This window comes from Malania oleifera, unplaced genomic scaffold (genome assembly GCF_029873635.1).
Source record: "Malania oleifera isolate guangnan ecotype guangnan unplaced genomic scaffold, ASM2987363v1 ctg422, whole genome shotgun sequence".
In the NCBI taxonomy this organism is placed as follows: Eukaryota; Viridiplantae; Streptophyta; class Magnoliopsida; order Santalales; family Ximeniaceae; genus Malania; species Malania oleifera.
The window spans coordinates 175,170-186,292 of NW_026651959.1; positions in this window are offsets into that span (position 1 = coordinate 175,170).

An 11,123-nucleotide genomic window follows, 5' to 3' on the forward strand; every position below is an offset into this window, starting at 1 on the left:
AAAAATGAAAACATTTAGTTCAGAGTATTAGTAACGAATTTGTAAATTCGTCACTATTGGTCCATTATTAGTGACAGATCTAGGAACCGTCACTAATACTTCCCCTTTAAAAAAAAAAAATTAGTTCATAGTATTAGTGAAAAATTTCTAAATTCGTCACTATTGGTCCATTATTAGTGATGGATTTGAGAACCGTCACTAATACATCCCTTTTTTAAAATAAAAATAAAAATTTTTATTTCAGAGTATTAGTGACGAATTTGTAAATTTGTCACTATTGGCCCATTATTAGTGATAGATTTGAGAACCGTCACTAATACTTCCCTTTTGAATAAAAAATAAAAAAAAAATTTACTTCAGAGTATTAGTGATGAATTTGTAAATTCATCACTATTGGCCCCCTTTTTAGTGACGGTTTTGGGAACCGTCATTAATACTTCCCTTTTTAAAAATAAAAATAAAAAATTTTAGTTCAGAGTATTAGTGACGAATTTCTAAATTCGTCACTATTAGCCCATTATTAGTGATGGATTTGAGAACCGTCACTAATACTTCCCTTTTTTAAAAAAAATAAAGAAAAAATTTACTTCAGAGTATTAGTAACAAATTTGTAAATTCATCAGTATTGCCCCATTATTAGTGACAGATTTGAGAACCATCACTAATACTTCCTTTTTAAAAAAAAAAAATTATCTGAAACTGTTAGTGATGAATTTGTAAATTCGTCACTATTGGACTCTTTCCCCCAATCTCTATTTCCCCTTTTTTTCCCCTAATTTTTTTTCCTCCATTCTCTCGCAACCCCTTCCTCTCGATCCTACTCTCTTTGTCACTGTTCATCATTACCTCGCCCATAGTCGTCGCAGCCCAGCTTTCGCTCGTAGCCATTCGCTACTCTGATAGCCGCCGCTACTGCTTCTCGTCAGGATCTAGGTTTGCTTCTTCTTCTTCTTCTTCTTCTTCTTCTTCTTCTTCTTTTTGGTTATATGTATCTCTTATTTTTCCAACACTAGTGAATCGATTGCCGTCATGTTTAATGATCTATTGGAATATCAACTTTGATTCCTGCATCATAGAATGTTCTGATTTAATCTCGGAGCTCCAATTGAGTTTTTAGAACATGGATTCTGGTTGCCTAACCAGGTATAGGAGCCAGTATTTAGTTATTTATTCATATCGAGATTGTCTAAGGTAATGAAACATAATTGGGTAGACTTTAGATGGAGTAAAGTAAAAGCAGGTAATTTGATATTCAGACCTTAAGGGAGTTCCTATAGGAGTCTGAGACACTGAATGAGAATGCATTACATGGCAAACATTTGGGATTGTTGGAAGATTCAAGGAAATTATCATTCAACTTATTTTCATTCAATTTTAATTATTTTTGTATCCTATATAATTTCTTATGTATAACTTTTTAATAATTAGTATCTTACATTTCATTAAATGTATAATGAAGCAAAAGAAATTTTTTGTAACGATTTTTCTTGACAAAAATGATGTTTCTAAAATAAAGTTAAATGATGTTTCTAAAATAAAGTTATATATTATTTAATGCCACGTTAGTGATTTGCATGTAGTTTTTTAAATGTGGGTGAAGATTATTCAGGTTGGCATTATCAATCCATTCTCTATTTTAATTTCCTAATCACTAATTTCTTTATAAATGCTTATGCCCACTGTTTCATAGGCATTGCTGCTGATTCTATTTGGGTTGGAGAAATTTTTGTTTAATTTGTGATAGGTATTATTATTATGTAGACATCATAGATTGGTAGAAGTCTTCAGTTTTACAGAACTTAATTTCTGACTCTTCCTCCATCTTCTCAAAAATTAAAAGCTTCCCTTTGTAATTCTTGTTAGGTTTTATTAATTTTTAAATTTTAAAGTTCTTAATTTTTGTGTGTTCAAACACATAACCTTATACCCATTTGACAAATATTATTAAATATGCACAAGTAATATTATTGTAAGGATAAAGTTTACTTGTCTTAATCAATAATCATAAGTTCATATTTGGTTATAATTATTTAATTGTCCCATTTTGGACAGTTTGAGAATACAAACTTATTTATATTGTGAATTGTCCCCAAAATTTACTTTCTTTAGAATGCCCCTACAAAATGGGCATGATTCCAACCTCATGTTCCTACATCATAAAAAATACCCAAAAATACACAATTAAGAAATAAAACCAATACTAAACTTCAAATTTTGAACTTGAAATTCGGATATGTTGTTTTTGATTAAATTATATTGAATTGCGACATTTTCGACCCATTCATTTAATGACTAGGAATCAAAGGTAAGTTTTATTTATAACTGTGTGAACTTCAAATCTTTTGAAAATTTAAATTGAATTATCGAATGACTAAATCTTTTTGATGGATGGTATTATGTTGTATGAATTGTAAATTGAACTACTGAAATACACGTTTGTGCTGAACGCCAACTGCATGGCTGATGCAGTACATTGCATGTTGGTAGTGGATTTAGGTTCTCGCATGCTCAAAATCAATGGTATCTACATGATGTGTATTATTGTGATTTGCTTGCTTGAATCTATCAAGTTTTAGTGTATGAATTTTTTCAGAAATGTCCAATTTACAAACGGCATGCTGCCGAAATTTCGTTAAAGTTTTTTCCATAATAAAACCATGTACCACTACAAAAAAAAAATGGGTTTTTTGGGCTAGGGGAGGGGGAGCCTGGGATTCTTTAACTTTATTGTTTAATTTTAACCATAATAGAATCCATGAACAAGCACTTAAGAAAAATCAAAAAGGTTAAACTTTGTTAATCTATCATAATTTAAATTTTAAGAAACAAAGTACAATTTAATAAAACTTTAGAGACATGTTAAATAATTTACTTTTTTTTGTTTATTGGGAGAATTATTAGGCTATACCAATCAGAATTTTTTACATTGTTGAACTACACTTCATATTTACTCAAATTGTTACAATCATATGCAAAACCTCATTGGTGGATGTCAAATGCAGCAATTTCTCTTAGTAAATGTGAGTTTATTGAAGTCGTTTTAAAAATGTTTGGTCTCCTTGTGAAAAATGAGCTACTAGAAAGAAAAAACTAGATTTGAGTTTTTGATGAAAAAAGTTGCAAGGTGTTTAAAAGTATATTATAACTAGAAAGACTATGGTCCTTTTAGAAAATATAATTAATATATTGACTGTGTTATAGTGTTAGAAAAAATTAAGGACAACAATAGAAAAAATAATTTGTTCGTGAAAAAAATTAACTTCTAGCTTTTTAATTTTTAATTTTGTAGCTTCTAAAAAAGTAAAAAGCTGATTTTTAGAAACTAAAAAAATTATACCAAAAGTTAGTCCTACCTTTATCTTTTAAAAAGGACAAGGTCAAAGAGGGGCATCAAACTCACCTTAAACAGCTTAAATGTTTACCTTATTATTTATGAATTAATATTTTATAATCATATATATATATATATATATATTAAAATGAAGCGCTCACCTAAGCCATCCCTAATGATTTTATTTGGTTTAGTAAATGAGTTTTAAAATTATATATATGTTGGACTTTTCTAATCAGTAGGTGTGAATATTTTCTCGTAATGTTATTGTTAAGTATGCCCCTCTGAAAAAAATTTTGGTTTTCAACATAAATCGTAGGGTTTCATCTTTACTAGTCAACACCTCCATAAACGAAGTCTCAAGATGCCTCAAAGCACGGCCACTTGCCACGATGCGCTGCCAAGCGGCAGAGGGTTCAAGACCCGCCAAAGGGAGAGTCTTCTTCCAGGGGTCAAGTTGTACTAAGTGAGCACGAAAGGGTTTCGGATGAGATGAGAGCACCAAGGATGACTCTTGAGGATGTGCAGTTGCCCCCGGCACGTTCTGCTACGCCACCCATTAGAGAGCAGTCCTCTACTGTTACCCCAAGGCTTATAGAGGACATGCCCGCTCATTCAGTGCTTTTTCGTACGATTAGGCCGACCATGCCGTATGATTGTGAGGCTCCGCCTCCGGCTGATATTCCTGCCGAGATGCTGCATTGGGTCCTCAGGCAACACAAACCACCACCCTCCCCTCTTACCCCTAAATTGCGTCTTCTTCTGGAGGAAATGGCATGGGATCGAGACGCCACTAGAGCAGCAGCTACCTCACCTTGCTCATGTAGTTCCAATTCTAATTCTGACTCTGATTAGGATAGACTAGATGATTGGGATTTTTTATGCGCTTTCTCTTTTGCTTATGTACTATGCTCATGCACCATTTGCTTTTATTTTATTTCTTTTTCTTTTATATTTTTTTTCCTGTATTCTACTTTACGATGCTTTTGAATGGCTGTACGCGTGCTTTGATTTGTCTATCTACATTGTATTGCCTCTGAAATTAATGAAAATACATGGAGTTTTTGGTTTCTACCTATATTTTGTGCTTCACTATATCATTACGTTTTTCTAGCTATTTCTACAACTTATGTGGATGTTACTTACACAGATAAGGTAGGCAGATAATTGTTCACTTTCTTTTATCCTTATTGTGCATTAATTTGAGATTGTGCACAATTATAAAATCTTTGGAACAACAAAATATAAAATACGGCGCTTAGGAAAAGCCAACTAAATGCCATATGAAGTAAATTGTCAAATTTATTACTGTCATTTATTGTGTTCATTAAAGCTTAGACCCGTTCAAGAATGGTTACTATACATCCATGCCTCATCGTACATGTGAGACAAAACAATTATTAAAATTCAATTGATTATTAGTTATACTATGTTGACTAATAATCAATTGAACATGTTAATTATTTGTTTCACTTACGATTAGTAATGTTTGTATTTCAATCATTTTTGAATTGTCCAATGTGGATAGTTCAGGAAGTTGTATTTACATTGTTGTCATCGTTCAGGCTTTGTCAATTGTCATTATATATTTCGAACGCGTCTCTACTTGTGTTCTCTAGGTGCATAGTGGGATGTCGTGACAATTTGTTAGTGATGAAAAACTAGCAACATGTTCACTTCTCCCATCTCGTGTACTTGGATAGCCATGGGGAGATGCTGTCGAAATTTATAATGACTACGACAAAGGAATTTGAGCTATTGATCGCAACGTAAATGCAACAATCCTGAATGTGATAGGATCCGTACCCTTTAGACGAAATGTGGTTGATTATAGGATTCACGATGCATGCGTCATAAACATTATGAGAATGTAATCAACACCATTTACGTGCACATGTTATAGGGTAATTAATGAACATGGATAAAAGTTAGATGAACGTTCGGGGTAGGTTTTTTCTAGAATACGTGAAAGGGTACATGATTTCATAGAGTTTGTGTGTCCTCGTGCAAACAAAGCTAGTAGAATAAGGTGTCCTTATAAGAAATTCCAAAACATAATATTCAAACACATTGATTTGGTTCATACACATTTATTAGACTTTGGAATTGAGAAAAGTTACATAATATGGGTGTTCCATGGTGAAGATTACGCAGTTCAGAGTGATGATGATGATGACGATATAGATAAGGGGGCAAATATAGTAGGTGGTGATACACGTTCGGAAGGGTTATGTGAAATGTTAGGTGACTTGCAAAGGGGGATTGCAGTGGACACAAAAGATGCCAGTGTGTCGTGTATTGGTGATGAATCTACTTCAGCAGGTACCATACCTTGCGATCCTAGTACGTTGGATCGATTCAGTAAACCATTTGCTAATCTCACGAGGGATGCACGGGTGCCTCTATCTTAAAACTGTAAGAAGTTCTTAAAATTAGAGTTTTTGATAAAGTTGCTTCATGCAAGGACAAGGCATGGGTTATCTCAGAGCGCATTCAACATGCATTTAAGCCTCAATAAGGCGATACTTCCTGATGGTGAAACACTTCTGAAGTATTTTTATAAGGAGAAGACATACATGCGTGAATTGGGTCTTGGTAACACTCTAATACATGCATGTAGGTATGATTGTGCACTCTTTTTTGGTGAACATGAAAATGCGAACGAGTGTCGAGAATATGGTGAACAGAGGTATATAACTAATCAGAAGAAGGGTAAAAAGGTCCCCCAAAAATTTTTGCAATATTGTCCATTAATCCCACGATTGCAACGATTGTACATGTTCAGAAAGATTCCTGTCGATATTAGATGGCATCAAGAGAAACATCTTTAAGATGGAAACACCCTTAGCCATTCAACGAACTCCGAAGCTTTGGCTGATTTGATAAAATGCATCTATGGTTTGCTAGTGATTCTCGCAACATTGGACTTGGCCATGCTTCATATGGATTCAATCCTTTCAGTAACATGAACAACCCATATAGCATGTGGCCAGTTATGATGATGCCATACAATATGCCGCCATGGTGATGTATGAAAGAACCTTTCATTTATATGTCTCTACTTATCCCCTGGCCGAGGGCACCTGGTAATGATATTGATGTGTACCTGCATCCGTTAATTAATGAGTTGAAAGAACTATGGGAAAAAATGAGTAGATACATTCGATGTGGAAACCAAGACAACATTTCAGATGCATACTGTAGTGTTGTTGACAATTAACAATTTCCCCGCTTATGGCAACCTGTTGGGTTAGAGCACAAAAGGTTACTTAGCATGCCCAATCTATAATAAGGATGTTGGGTCCTTATCCTTAAAGTATGGATGCAGGTTATGCTTTATGTGTCATCATCGTTTTCTACGACCTAGACATCCTTGGAGGACTCGTGGCATCAAAAGCTTTAATGGAAAACCTGAATGAAGGTTACAGCCAAAGCGACTAAGTGGGGATGAGATATTAAACTAGCTCAGGTTGATTGGAGATGTGAAATTTGGGAAACCACCAACTAGTAGAAAAAGAAAACATGCTGGATGGGAGTTGAATTGGACAAAGAGAAGCATCTTCTTCGAGTTGCCATACTGGAAAGATCTTCCACTATGCCACAACTTGGATATCATGCACATAGAAAAGAACATTTGTGAGGATGTCATTTGTACATTATTGGATATGAATGGGAAGACAAAGGACACCACAAATGCTCGTCAGGATAAGGAAGACATGGAAATACGGCCTGAGTTGCACCTGTTTCATGATGAGAACAAACTTCTCATGTTATCCACTTGTTACACATTTTCGAAGGATAAGAAGAATAAATTCTTCGAATGGTTGAAATCCATGAAGTTTCTAGATGGATATGCATCGAACATAACTCGATGCATAAACACGAAGGAAGGGAAGATGTTAGGAATGAAACGTCATGACTGTCACATCCTTCTTCAACGGGATCTACCCATTTTCCTTTGTGGACACTTAACCAAAGATGTTCGCTCAGTGCTAATTAAGCTAGGGATCTTTTTTCAAAATTTGTGCTCCAAAAAATTGAGCATAAACGTATTTGAATGGTTAGAGGATGATATTGTGATCATACTATGCAAGCTGGAGAAAATATTTCCACCAGCATTCTTCGATGTGATGGTCCACCTAACCATCCATTTACCAAGGGAGGCCATAATTGGAGGACCGGTCCAATATCATTGGATGTATCCTATTGAGAGGTAAATTATAAAGTCCTTCTATAATGGTCACGTGATTTCCTCACTTTTTTTTTTTTTTTTTTCCTTTTTGTGTCTACAAGTCAATAATGTTATGTAAAATGCCTAGGTTCTTGTCCACTTTGAAAGGGTATGTGTGCAATAAGGCATGGCCGTAAGGTTCAATCATTGAGGCATATATTAACAGTGAATGTCTTACATTTTGCTCAATGTATCTACATGATATTGACACAAGGTTCACTCGCGATAAGCGAAATGCAGACATTCATGCTATTAATACCGAAGATGAAGAACCGAAGAGCTCTATATTTTGAGAAAATGTTTTATCGTTCAGTACACGAGTTTATGATTTCATGGATATGGTCAATTTACAAAAGGCCCATTTTTACGTACTCAATAATTGTGATGAAATTGTTACATATATAGAGTATGTGGTTTGAAACTCTTTAATATTATCGCGTTGTATTTACATATGCATATTTATATACTTACTTGACATTAACATGTACTATTGTTGCATATAGTGAACATAAAGCTAAACTTCTAGCCCAAAATGAAAGGAATGTCGACGAAAGACTTAAGAAGGAATTTGTCAATTGGTTCAGGAGCCGTGTAAGTGACAAATACTGCCTGAGTACAAAGCAATGTACATAGTCAATGTTGACGATTTACTCATCTAAACTCTTGCTTATTTAATAGATGAAAGTCATGTATTACAATAAAGAACCAACAACAAGTAAAGATTTGTACGCATTGGCATGTGGCCCCGATCAACGAGTTAACCGCTACAATGGTTCCATTGTCAACGGGTTAAGATTTCATACAAAATCCCTTGAACTGAATAGAAGAAGCCAAAATTGTAGGGTTGCAGTACTAGGCACAGAAGGGGATGAAAAAATTGACTACTTTGGTGTCTTGGATGACATTATAGAGCTTAATTATGGAGCCAACAGACTGTCCACCTGTTCAAGTGTACCTGGTGGGACATTGGCAATAAAAATACTGGGATAAACTCGAATGCCTACTTTACCAGTGTTAATTTTAGCAAGATGTGGTATCAAAATGACCTTTTTGTGCTAGCAACACAGGTAGAACAAGTGTTTTACCTTAAAGAAACAAAATTGAAGGGTGAACGGCATGTGACCCAAAAGATTCCTCCCCGAAGTTTGTATGCTATTAGAAAAAATGCAAATGGGGAGAAGAGTGCCAGTGAGGCTATATTCCAAGAAGATGAGCCATCTGTCAGTGCAGTAGCGCAATCTGCTTTTAATGTTGTCGAAGAAGGAGTTGATCCTATACCATTGAATAGGGTTGGTGTCATGGCAAAACACGTCTGACATTACAATTAAACCTTCTGTAGACATTCACTTCATCGACAATTAGTAAACTGATAGGGAAGATGAAACAAGGGTCGTGTACTGTAGTGAAGAGGAAGATACTTTAGAAAGTGAGGATGATACCGATATTGAGGATGTATAGGGGGTTAAGCATGTTATGTTTGTCACTATGTACCTGACATGTGTAAATAAGTAAAAATATATTTATTATGCATCCATCTAATATTCGTACTTCTTATATTTACTTGTCTAATATTTTGCAAACATGGCACTAGGAGGTCGTCGTGGCCGACTTCCTTCCAAGCACTCTACTAAATCGCTTGAGGATAATCCAACAACCTTGAGACCGGCGGACCCGTTAGTCCTGGTGGGGCACCATCATTGTCTTATCCATCGGCACCTCGGCCAAACATGGGTACCTCAACTCAGGATAACACACAGGGTGAGTTGCTCACCATGATGAGCAGTGTTGGTAAGGTTATGATTAATTTATTTCGACGTAAACTATTGATTTTTATTCATGCGTATGATTAAAATATTATTGTTAATTTGACTCTACTTTCAGCATCGACATCCATGGCAAGGTCAGGCCATGGTGTAGTGAAGAACACGGCACTTCAGAAGCACCAACAGAGGATAGGGCAGCGCATTAGGATCAACATTCCTCTAGGCTTCACTGCCCCGCATGACGATTGCTATCCAGTATGGACGCGAGAGCTCGGCATTATATGCCAACAATATGCTGTAGTCACTGCCTTCAGCTGGCCGCAGGTGACTGACCTACAGCGCATGGTTCTTTATGTGTGCATCTTGGTAAGTAATCCCAAACCATTAATTTTTTTTGACTTTATATATTAGCAAAACAACTGCCTAACATTCTAACTGTATTACCTATGCAGGAGGAGTTCAACTTGGACATTCTCCACGCAGACCATGTAAAAAGGGCGATAGACATCCAACTATGCAATAAATTTAAGACCTATTGTGCAAAAATGTGCGAACATTTTCGTGCGATAAAAGATCAAGCATAAACCCACTCGTACGACACGATATCCCAAAAGGATTGGGAGGTGGTGCGTTGCCATTTCCATAATCCACACTATCAAGTGATGTGTTTGTATTATAATAACTACTTTAAGCTTTGATGTGGTTAATAAGAAGTCATTACATCATTTTGTAGGCTATATGTGAAAAAAATGCTTTGAACCACAGCAAACTCCTTATGACGCATTGCGGTGGGTCGAAGTTATTCGTACATCATCGAAAGGCAATTGCTATATATTAGACTATCTGACCATTACTTGAATTAATAGTAATGATGCTTTGTATGATAATGTAGCGTGATCCCAAGACGGGCATAGAGGAGCCGCTGCCAAATCTTTATCAGAGAACACACCAAAAGTGCTTGAGGTAGCGGTGCGATGGTGCGTAGGACAAACATGTAAGTCAAAGAAAATATTTAGTTTCTAATTTTATTTAAAACAAATAAGTTGTATTCTTATTTCTTCCTGTTTTTAATTTTTGAAACTAAAATTAGGCGATGGTGGTCGAGCTGAGGGATGCACTTGTCGCAGAGGGGAGCCAGCAAATGATGGATTGCCAGATAACGGCTCAAATGCTTGGGGAATGAGTAGGGGGCTGGGTGAAAGGTCTTGGAAGTGGATACATTGCCCCAACAGCATCATCTTCGATGGGTGCAGCGGCTCGTGCTGAGATAGAATAGCACGTCGAGACGCCAAGTCTCGGGCGAACGAAATGGTTCAGTGGATGCATATGATGCAAATGGAGAGCCAGCAATTGAGAGACATGTGTCTAACATCTCGACGGAGGACTGGAGTTTGAAAGACATGATGTCTAACGTCTCGACAAAGAACCAGCAATTGAAAGACAAGGTCTCTACCGTTGAAGCTACGCTCATCGCAATTCTAAGCAAGGAAGTGCAGTTCGAAGAAATGATGCATCGATGTTGATCAGATGATGCAAATGGCTCCTCTCATTAGAAGGTATGTAAAACATAATTTCAATATTATGCTGGTAGTTCTGCTGCTTGTTTAATTGTGCTACTGGATTGCATGCGTAGTCTAGAATGCCTTCTACATGGCGGATGTAATGGATGTGAATTGCATGCTGGTAGTGGATATAAGTTCTTGTGTGCCTTGAACTGAATCATAAATTGCCTATTTGAACCTATCAAGTACAAGTTTTATAGGAAAACATTCAATTTATAGACGGCATGCTGCCAAAA